This window comes from Lathyrus oleraceus, chromosome 5 (genome assembly GCF_024323335.1).
Source record: "Lathyrus oleraceus cultivar Zhongwan6 chromosome 5, CAAS_Psat_ZW6_1.0, whole genome shotgun sequence".
NCBI lineage: Eukaryota > Viridiplantae > Streptophyta > Magnoliopsida > Fabales > Fabaceae > Lathyrus > Lathyrus oleraceus.
The window spans coordinates 267,198,824-267,211,065 of record NC_066583.1 but is presented as its reverse complement, the minus strand read 5'-3'; the positions used below and the strand labels follow the sequence as shown (position 1 = coordinate 267,211,065).

Below are 12,242 nucleotides of genomic sequence, written 5' to 3'. Positions count from 1 at the left end.
AATCATCTTGAGTACATGGGGACCTACAGGGGCTCCCTCAGCTAACTTGCTTTGGAAAAGGGCTTTTGAAACTTCAAACCTTTCATGCCTTGCTTGCTCTTGATAGAGCATCTTCAGGTGTTCGATCATATCGAACGCTGTCATGTTCTCATGTTGCTTTTGCAATTCTGAGTTCATGGTAGCTAGCATGAGACAAACAGTTTCATTGGCATCATCGACATGCTTCTTATAAGCATCTCTTTCTGCCTTAGGTGCAGAACTAGGAGGTTCCTCTTCAGGAACAGGTTTCTCCAAGACATACAGCTTTTTATCATGTTTGAGGACAATCCTCAGGTTTCGGTGCCAAATCCAGAAAATTTGTCCCAGACAATTTTTCCTTATCAAGGATTGATCGTAAAATGTTGTTAGAGGTGTTTGTTGTCATGGTAATCTACATAAGAATTAATGAAAATATAAGTATCATTAACATATTTAATTAGGCTTTTAATTAAATATGCTCCCACTATTTTATTCAAAACAAATGACCCTCATCATTTGATTCGGAAAATCCCGTTGGAAGATTTTCTAGTGGGTCGAGATCCATATTTCACTTTGTTCTAAGTCCGCGTAGGAGGATTACACAAAACTAGGTTATTTAGGTAGGAACTCCTTCCAATTGTATCTCATACAACTCTCGAAAATTTCAGTTGGGTGAATAACTCCTTATTCCAATCCATCATATGGATCATTCCCAACTCTTGCTTCTAAACATATATATAATCTTATTATAATTTGTTTAGTTAAGTTTGACCCATTGTTTTAACAGTTGGATATTACAATTATCCCATCGCACCTTACTAATATATAGATCATGCACCTCGCGTAGGCGAAACCTACATTATCCATTACTAGTCTTGATGAGTGTTAAAACTTGGAAAGCATAAACTTAATATTTAATTTGAGGGAATTGCAATTGTTCTGATCTCACCGACTTATTTATCATATAAATCGTCTCTCACATGCATCAACATATATTCACATGCATCAACATACATACACATGCATCAACATAATGAAACAGTTACGGCCCCTAGCGCAACTGTTCTCCCAAGCCAATGAGAGAACCTAAGTTAACCTAATAACGATCTAAGCTTCTCCAAGCAAGATCTTCAAGGTTGTCCTCCTTTGATATTGAATTCTTCTCTAACTTCATAACATTGTCTTCTTTTCTTTCCTCATTGATATTGAATTCTTCTCTTTCTTCATATCATTACATTACAGAAGAAACTCGTTTTACATACGAGGGATTGAGATGAGAAAAGAAGTTACACTAAGAGATTAAAAGGAGAGGCACGACACGCAGGTCGTGTTTAAAAACCCAAAACAAAATGAAGGAAGACTAAGGCTATAACTGATCACAACAAGGCAATAATAACAAACACATTATTATTATTATTAATTTTTAATTCCTTTAATTAATTAAAACCAAATTAAATTTCGGCGACCGATCACACTACGCAGAGTTAGCCGGGGGTTCCGCTGCCCGGTCAGCGGACGGTGGTTCCGCTGCCCGGTCAGCGGACGGTGGTTCCGCTGACCGATCAACGGACGGGGTTCAAGGGGGCAGCGCCCCTTGCAGGGTTGGAGGGGCAGCGCCCCTGTCCAAATTTTTTAATGAATAATTCATTTGAAATGGACATCGTTTTGCATCAACGCAACTCTTGCGCAGTCATAAAACAGAAACCCCGAGAATTCTGACTCTGTGAGCGTGACGACCGTCACAAGCATGTTACGACCGTCACAAGCTTGTTACGACCGTCACAGGCCCATGACGAACGTCACGCGGCCAAAAATAGAAACGCCTAGAATTCTGGATTTGTGAATGTGACGACCGTCACAAAGCACGTGACGACCGTCACGTCCAGCTTGTTACGATCGTCACAAGCTCGTGACGAACATCACGCGGCCAAAATAACAGAACTTTGAAACAGTCAACAGACCTGTTCCAAAAAGCCCTAAATTCACAACTCCTTGGCGGCACAACCCTTGCACCGTCACTAACCCTAATGCACCAATTTCAGACCGTCAAACACACCTCGATTGTTGATTCAGTATGATTGATCAACAGGTCATTGCTTCACCATACTAATGTCGGATTCCGAAGCAAATGACCATTGATCGCTCAAAGGAAAACAACCACTTAGTGTTTGAATGAACGAAACAGAAACAGTATATCACATATACCGTACTTTGCATTAGGATTACTTATATCATATATAAGTTGATTGGTCTCAATTGCGAACCTATGGACGATCGATGTATCGCTGCTTCACCTTACTAATGTCGGTTCCGAAGCATAGTCAACATCAGTCATCCAACTCGTACACTCATGATGCCAAATTTAATTACCCGTTTAATTAATTGATTCATTCTGTCTTTTAATCATATTAATACAGAAATTAAACAGCTATCCGATCCATGGTTTCGTAAGTGGCTCTGATACCACTAAAGGAGAATTGCGATCCAAAATGCAGCGGAAATTAAAATTTTCTCCTTTAGAGATCCTTACGAATGGTCATGATCAGTGATAGAATATTTACCTCTTGTGACGATTGAAACCTTTGGTGCATATCTCTTGTGACGATCAAAACCTTTGATGCAGATCCACGGAGCGATCACGAACGTTGAACGATCAAAACGTCTCTACTCAGTCCACACGAACGGATTCCTTCAATCTCAGTGCTAGCCGGTACGAATGAAGACTTTGAGTGAGTGAGTGAGAGAGAGAGAGAGAGAGAGAGAGAGAGAGAGAGAGAGAGAGAGAGAGAAAACGAAAATAATGCAACCGCTATTAATGCTTCTGCACAAGGGTTCTATTTATAGAATCACTTGTGTGGGCTTCAAGCTAAAAAGCCCACTTAAGTGTATTTTGGCCCATATCTTATAATATGCCCAAAATCACTTAAGCCCGTGGTACCTTACCATATTTCGTATTCTACTCAAGTACATCGTACCTTACGATGTTCTATAATTCACTTAAGGGCACCGTACTTTACTGTATTCCTTAGTTACTCTATCTCTCATCAATCCGTCCTTTGTGTGTGACCCTGTAGGTTTTCGTGACGTTGGCAATTATATTAAATCATGTCTTTAACATAATAAACAGTGAGCGCTATCTAGCAACACATCACTGCTACCCAAGATACGAAAATGTCATGTGATATGACAATTCCTTCTGTGATAATACTTATGTGTATAATTACCCTTTTGCCCTTATGTCTATATTGAACACAAGGCATAGACCGTGTCATCCTTGTCCAGTTCAATATTGGGCCCATAGACATTTATCCTGTTACGCAGGATGGGCAAATTCCATCTAGGACACTCATGTCCCTCAACATGCTTCGTGGAGTACCCATCAACTGTCTTTATGGTTATCCAGTTACGGACAATGTTTGATCAACAATAAAGCACTCGACTCTACATCTAGGGTCCATAGTGGTTTCAGGTCGAAGAGTGGTATACACCATTATCACCATGAGAATAACTTATGACACTTTGCATAACTTTCTATATAGTATTCTCATAGCGGGTCAATCCGGTATAAATATTACTCTTAATATTCATACCTATGTTTAAGACTTGATAACTCCTTATCCATGATCCATGAGATGTGATCATCAGTCTACAAACATAATAGTCTTAATGCTTTAATGTTATCCCACTTCACACTAAAGCTCGACTACGGATACTTTAAGAATAGTGTCCTTATGTTTAATATGTTCTCATGATTAAGTCACACTTAATACATTAAACGGACTATCTACTCCAGGGACTTTATTAATCAACCATAATAAAGAAAATGCCTTTTATTATTAATTAATAATTCGATACAAGTACCAAAAGTATTGGCCTCTAGGGCTTACACCAACAGAAGCTGCAAATAAAAATATCAAGAAGATCATCCAAAAGATGGTTGTTACGTACAAGGATTGGCATGAGATGTTACCTTTTGCGTTACATGGCTATCGCAGGTCGATACGAACTTCAACATGGGCAACCCCTTATTCCTTGGTATACGGTATGGAAGCAGTTCTCCCTATAGAGGTAGAGACCCCCTCGATGAGAGTCCTGATGGAGGCTAAGCTAGACGAGGCGGAATGGGTTCAATCAAGGTATGACGAGCTCAACCTTATTGAGGAGAAACGCTTGAAAGCGTTAGGTCATAGTCAACTCTATCAGAGGCGTCTTAAAAAAGCCTTCGACAAGAAAGTTCGTCCCAGGGTGTTTCAAGAGGGAGATTTAGTACTGAAGAAAATCTTTCCCATTCACAAAGACTCTAGAGGGAAATGGACACCAAATTATGAAGGCCCATTTGTGGTGGTTAGAGCCTTTTCCGGAGGCGCTCTAATTCTAGCAACTATGGACGGTGATGAGTTGCCGCTCCCCACCAATACTGATGCTGTTAAAAAGTACTTCGCCTAAAAAAGTGGAATCGAAAACCTGAAAGGGCGATCCAGGCAAAAATTAGGGATAAAAATAAAAGAGTTTGACCCGCTGAGTTGAAAACCCGAAAGGGCGACTCAGGCAAGAATGGGTATCCCAGTGGATCGAAAACCCGAAAGGGCAGTCCAGGCAAAAGTTAAGGATTAATTCCAAGGCAAAGAGTTGTACTTACAGACATCTGACATACCCTCGAAGACAAAGAATCAGTCTACCTCACTTTTCAAAAGCAAAGTGTTCGGGCTATCAAAGACATAAGGATCATAGCGGTGTGGAAACTCAATAAGAACTCAATTTTCATTGCCATTTTGTTTCTATGCACAACAATTGCGTCATTAAGGGATTGCGTCTTTAGGTACAACCACCCATTTAAGGGTCAAATCAATAAAAGAGAATTTTTCTCAACAAAGTGTGCCTAAATCATTTTTTTTATTTTATCTGTTTGTTTGCAAAGCACCTTTTATTTTTGATAAACATCACTTTTAAAAAAAAAACTATTGGAGAAAATAAAACGCATGTTTTAATAAAGTGGTAAAATTACTTTTGAAACAGTAAGCGGACGAATCCTTTAGTCCCCAAGATTCACTCTTGTCTTTCATAAAGGTGCGGGACTGATTGCAGACGGTTATGTTCCTTTCAACTATTGATTCATACCTCTCATAAATGTACTCACGGTATAGTCAGACCGGGGCAAGGCTCAATCACATTTCCAACAGAAACATTGATAAATCATGGACAGAGTATCGCGTGTTGAAAAGTCTGAACCTTTCAATGACTCGGAACAATCCAAATATATTCCCAAAACCACCTAGCAGGGGCATTAAAATTTGATCTCCATTGATCGCCCCAATGATAAAAAAAATCCATACTGTTGGCATCATACCTTAAAGCGAAATGTCCTAACCGGGGCATATCCAATTACCCAGTTGCATTCCAACATGCATCACAGGCATCATTTCATGCATAATTTCCTGCCAAACAAGGGAATTCAAAAAAACACAGTCATATCAATCATCAGCATACTCATGCATAACACTCCCACAAAATAGGAATTTCAGCAAAATAAAAATCATTCGCATTCCTACATGCACAGCCAAATATCCCCAACGAAATTGCATACTTGCATACATCCCATGCATCATCCCATGCATGGAATTCCCACCCAAAGTGGGACATTTATGCAAGAATAAAATATAAAATAACAGGATCCAAGGTCATTCGTATATGTCTCGGACATTCCTCATTTCCGAATGAAGTCACTACCCTACATAGGCTCATAGGGTTATTTCTCAGCAAATCACTTTTCAACTTTTTTTAATAATGATATTCCCAGCACTTTCCTTTACAGTCATTGCTCCCCAAGCAGAGGTTACCCTAAAAAGTCTTATGAGCTTTTCCCCTGCAGAGCATTCCTAGTAAATCTCCCTCCAAAGGAGTCTTTTCAAAAATTCCCCCAACAGACGAATATTCGAGATACTGCTTCATTTATCTAAAGAACCTCATTCATTTGTTCGAGATATTGCTTCATTTATATGAAGAGTCTCATTCTGTTCCAGATACTGCTTCATTTATATGAAGAGTCTCATTTTATTGGAGATACTGCTTCATTTATCTAAAGAATCTCATTCATCTGTTCGAGATACTGCTTCATTTATATGGAGAGTCTCATTTTATTCGAGATACTGCTTCATTTATCTGAAGAGTCTCATTTCAATTTTTTTAGAGATACTGCTCTAAGTATCCTCGGAGAGTCTTAGATTCAATTAAAGTATTTTTCCCTTGCTGGAATATTTTAATTCTATCATGTAAGATGCTGTTTCGACTCGATACAGAGAATCTCATTTTTACTGTTCGAGATACTGCTTCATCAATATGAAGAGTCTCATTTCAGATATTTTTTAGAGATACTGCTCTAATATCCTCGAAGAGTCTTAGATTTGATTAAGGTATTTTTTCCTTTGCTGGAATATCCTAATTTTATCATATAAGATGCTGTTTCGACTCGATACAGAGAATCTCACTTTTTACTGTTTGAGATACTGCTTCATCAATATGAAGAGTCTCATTATCAGATTTTTTAGAGACACTGCTCTAATATCCTCGGAGAGTCTTAGATTCAATTAAAGTATTTTCCCCTTGCTGGAATATTTTAATTTTATCATATAAGATGCTGTTTCGATTCGATACACAGAATCTCATTGTTATTATTTGAAATGCTGCTTCATCAAAATGGAGAGTCTCATGCCAGATTTCCTTTATATTATTCTAGCATCCTGGAAAGTCTTGAGATTTAGTTAGGGATGCCATTCCACATATCTCGACTGAGATATCTAAAATACTGTTCTGATGACTCACAGAAAGTCTTGATTGTTCCATTTTACTGTGGGATAATGTCTTTTGCCATTTCTCACCGCATTTTCTTCCTGTATTTTCTTCCTTGCATTGCCTGGGACAAAATTTGGATCTTCTTGTATTTAATTATCTCCCGCTGTGAATGCGTAAAGACTGCTGTCATTATCACTTACCGATTTGAGGTAATTAAATAGGGGCAGCTGTCATACCCCAATTTTGTCCGACCATTTGTGGTTTACCCATGAGATCTCTTTGTTTCAAAAGCCCATTTGCATAAATGTGTCCATAATTTAAAATGTGGTTTGAACCTTTTTACACTACTAATTCAAAATGCATTTGATTATTAGTAAGATATTAAGAGCCATGGATGTTTTTATGATCACTCATCATTAAACCTATTTGCACGTCCCAAGTACATATGCCAAATCTTTAAACCATTCATAAAAATCCTTAAGCTAAGTGAGTATGTTGCTTTAGGATTAAGATATTGCGTGCATGGGTATTTAATTAGTTTTCTATGATCAAAGTTTGAAAGTGCAACATTTTGTGACATGTTTTTATCTTAGGCCTTTTTGGCATATTTTATTTTCGATAATATTAATGTGTTTTTCGATAATATTAATGTGTTAAAATCAATCAAATTAAAAGTCCATTAAATTGCATTGTTGGGCCCAATTCATTTTTGGTTTGAATTATAATTTAAATATTCTTTTGGTTAATACAATTAAATTGCTAAGACAAAGTTTAATTTAAAAAAAAAAAGAAAAAAAAGAAAGAGAGACTAATTACACAAATAATATTCCCAAATCATATTCCAAATAATGCTTCTAACCCGATTTTTCTTATAGTTTAATATATCCTAACTAATCCAAAAATTCCTAATAATCCAAAACAATTGCATAACTGGCCAAAAAGAGAAATTCCAAATTAAGTTTGTACATGTTACAAGCAATCCCTAAGTTCATAATCCAAAAGGTCTCTGTTACATCAGAAATAATTTTATTAAAAAAATTGGAATAAGCTGTAAACACAGCAGTTTGAAGCAAATTTCACATACTCTTCCAAAAGCTCTTCTGGAAGTTCCCAATTCAAAAGCAACTCTTCAGAACTTTTCCGAAAAACCTGTTGAATAACAGCGCCCCTTTTTCAATCAATCAGCATCAACATCACTTCACCTGCAAAAACCAATTCAAAATCAAAAACAGCTTATCAAATAAGCACTTAAAAAGCTGTAAAATAATTAATAGAAAGAGCAGATTAATATGTTACACAATGAATCAAAGGAAGCGCTCAGAAACACACTGCATTATCCAAATAAACAAATTTAAATCCATAGATTAATCATCCCACAAAATCTGGAAGTAGGATCCAACAAGTTATCTCACAGAAACCAACATTCATGTATATAAACCACAAAACTAATTAACAGTAACATGTTTTTGATTAAATCCAGAAGAAATTTTCAAAGTAATTTTTTCTCTGTTAACTCCAACGAGACACAACACAGTAAGAGATTTCTTCTCAAAAAGCCAAAACCACAACAACAACAGAAAAAGCAACTTTTTTCTCAAAAAGCCTAAAGAACAACATAAACATAACAAGGATTTTTTCAAAGGAACAAGAACAACAACGATACAACAAGATATACACAACATAATTTTTTTTCAAAAAAACCTAAAGAACATAACAACACAACAGCAAGAACAGAAGCAATTTTTTCTGAAAGCCCAAACAAGTTAACATCAAGAGAATACACACGCTTAACAAAACAAAAGAAAGAAGAAAAGCACCGAGCATAAGTGGAGAGGAAACTTACGGCAGGGCGAATTCAGCGGAATCCCACACCAACGCGAGCACTCAGTACATCTCAGTCGATTCCTCATCACGATTCGGTGAAATCTTGGAAGAGCAAGAAACCGGAGCCACGGGAGCACGAATCGAAGCGCCTCCACATCAGAATCAGTAAGACTTTTCTCTACTTCGCGTTTAATCCAGTTTTTTGATATCGTTGCAACCCGGCGTCAGGGATTGTTTGTGGAATATGTAGTCACGGCGGTGGAGGAGAGTAGAAGCGGAGAGCATAACGGAGGTTCGAGTCTCCGTCGCCGGTGATGAGACTCAGCGCGACCGGATTCGTCGTCGCTACCAGATCTTCATCTTAGTGAAGATGTTAAATGCATGCGATAGGATTAGGGTATCTGTTTATTCATTTTTCACTTTCGGCCTTTCACAAGCCCAAGTGAGTTTGCTATCTCACATACCCACTCCATTGTCCATACACCCCCTGTATTGGGCTTAGTAAGTGGCAGTAGGCCCATCCTGTGGTTTTTTTGTTTTTTTTTTGGTGCATTGGTTAGGCTCATGATTAGAAATGTATTAGATATAATCTTAGGATTAATTAGTATAACTTTAAAGAATTAGGACACTATCTTGATTAATGTTAGGATTATATCAGAATAATTTCATATTTTAATTAGAATTATAAGTTGATTTAGAATTGTTTTAGAATTTTTAATTTTAATTTAGAATAATTTTAGATTTTAATCTTTGAAAATATTTTAGAATTTAATTAGATCTTTTTTTAGAAATAATTGTAGATTAATTAGAATTATAAGTTGATTTCGAATTATTTTAGAATTTTTAATTTAATTTAGAATGATTTTAGATTTTAATCTTTGAATATATTTTAGAATTTAATTAGATCTTTTTTTTTAGAAATAATTGTAGATTAATTAGAATTATAAGGTGATTTAGAATTATTTTAGATTTTTTAATTTAATTTAGAATGATTTTAGATTTTAATCTTTGAAAATATTTTAGAATTTAATTAGATCTTTTTTTTAGAAATAATTGTAGATTAATTAGAATTATAAGTTGATTTAGAATTATTTTAGAATTTTTAATTTAATTTAGAATAATTTTAGATTTTAATCTTTGAAAATATTTTAGAGTTTAATTAGATCTTTTTTTAGAAATAATTGTAGATTAATTAGAATTATAAGGTGATTTAGAATTATTTTAGAATTTTTAATTTAGAATGATTTTAGAATTTAATCTTTCAAAATATTTTAGAATTTAATGAAATTTCTTTTTTTAGAAATAATTGTAGATTAATTAGGATTATAAGGTGATTTAGAATTATTTTAGAATTTTTAATTTAGAATGATTTTAGAATTTAATCTTTGAAAATATTTTAGAGTTTAATTAGATTTCTTTTTTTAAAAATAATTGTAGATTAATTAGAATTATAAGGTGATTAGAATTGTTTTAGAATTTTAATTTAATTTAGAATGGTTTTAGAATTTAATCTTTATTAATATTTTGGATAATAGTTTAGAATTGAGATTTTCGATTGTTTAATATTGTTTTGAGTTTTAATTTAATGATACTTTTGTTAATTGTTTAAAGTTTAGTTTTTTGTTTTAGATTTAATATTTTATTGCAATTCTCTTGTTATTTCATGTTGATTTCAATTAACACCTAACATTTAACGATTAACTCTAATTTTTTTAATTTCCGCAATTAACATCTAACTCTTTTAAATTCCGCTTCTAACAATTTTATTTTTTTGTATATTTACTTTACTTCGCTTTATACTATATCATCGTACATTCTTCATCTCATCTTAAAATGAACCTAAAAATGATAAAGACTTAAAAATACAAAAAGATTATAATTCCCATGCCATCAATTCAAACCAATTTTTAAAACAAATAGAACTTCTCGATTCAAAGTCGAGCCCATTTTAAATGCCTTTGTAAGTCGATCGCTTGAAAAAGCATCGCCATCAACCTCACATGGCTTACTCTTGGGCTTTCTTACAATGAGATCTATTCGATTTTAATTAATCGATTAAATGGATTATTCACCAAATAAATTCAATTCATTCACAAGAATGCAATTTTAAAACCTCGATCCGACATCGAAAGTTAAATTAAAATACTTAATCATATCTAAACAACACTTCATTTGAAAATGAAAAGGGGGATGGTTTTGAGTTTTCAACTCCTCTCCTCGATTATTTGAATACGAGTTTTCTTACTCAGTTAGTCAAATGGTCGTCATTTCTAATCCATTTAAACATAAGCAAGTCAAACCCTTTTATAACAAGAAACCAAAAGGGAGATAACTTTGAGTCTTCAATTTTTCTCCACGACTATTTGAATACAAGTTCTCTTACTTGGTTAGTCAAATTATTGTCGTTCCTCTACAAACTTCCAAACCCGATTAAATCAAATTATTTTCATAATAAGCTAAATGAAAAGGGAGATGACTTTGAGTCTTCAACTTCTCTCCTCAATTGTTTGAATACGAGTTCTCTTACTCGGTCAGTCGAACAATTGTCATTTTTTACAAACATACAACTTAATCAAATCATTTTCATAACAAACTGTACGAAAAGGGAGATGGTTTTGAGCTTTCAACTCCTCTTCTCAAATGCTTGGATATGAGTTATTTTTCTCAGCTATTCAAGTACTTGTCGTTCATTCTAAAATACATCGATCATACATAAACCTATTTTCATAATCACTCAGATGAAAAAGAAAGTGGTCTAGAGTCTTCTATTCCCTTTTTCGATTATTAGGATACGAGTTGTCTTACTCGATTATCCGAGTAATCGTCATCCGTTCGAAACACTTTAATTATTATCAAATCCTTTCTATAATTAAGGATGAAAAAGAAAGTGGTCTAGAGTCTTCTACTCCCTTTCCCGACTATTAGGATACGAGTTGTCTTACTCGACCATCCAAGTAATCGTCATCCAACCAAAATATCTCAACATAACCAATCAAACAAAACACCCAACATATTAATTCAACTTGTCACCCCCGTGTGATCAAAACTCTTTTCAAAAAGAACACTATTTAATCCTTTCTAATGCGCACAACAAACCAATGCTTAAGCCTTCGCCGAGAGTAGACAAGCCAGCGTTTAGCCTTTAGAACACGATCTAAACAGTTGTTCATTAAAAAAGACCAACCAACCGTAGTTCCCCGAACTACGAATGCTCTGATTTCCTTATTATACCATAAGGATACGTAGGCAGGAGATTGCTGTATCTTCGCGAGCACACTAATAAAAAACCTCCCCTTTCCCTTTTGAGGTTCTCATCCATTCCTATTTTTAATAATTTTATAACCTAAAGATAACAAGCAAACATAAATTAACACTCGAAACACACATTAGAACTAAAAGGTTCCCGCTGAGTACAACGGACGTAAGGGGTGCTAATACATTTCCCTTACGTAATCCACTCCCGAACCCGAATATGGTTGCGACGACCATTATTCCATTTCCAAAAGGTTTTATCGATATCTTCATATTCCTTCATTGGGATAAATAAATTTCGGTGGCGACTCTGTTCGAACATAATTTTTTCCACGACCATCGCGAGGAATCGTATTTTT

The 12,242-nt window shown here is 35.1% G+C and overlaps 1 long non-coding RNA gene across 1 annotated transcript; it reads right to left on the bottom strand.

Annotated features, from left to right (window-relative positions):
* Nucleotides 1-7,716: 7,716 nt before the first annotated feature.
* LOC127083773 (uncharacterized) lies at nucleotides 7,717-9,052 on the bottom strand. The gene is made up of 2 exons (XR_007788528.1): nucleotides 8,651-9,052; nucleotides 7,717-8,009 (listed from the first exon to the last, which is right to left on the bottom strand). It is a non-coding gene; the product is annotated as an uncharacterized LOC127083773 (long non-coding RNA).
* Nucleotides 9,053-12,242: the final 3,190 nt, after the last annotated feature.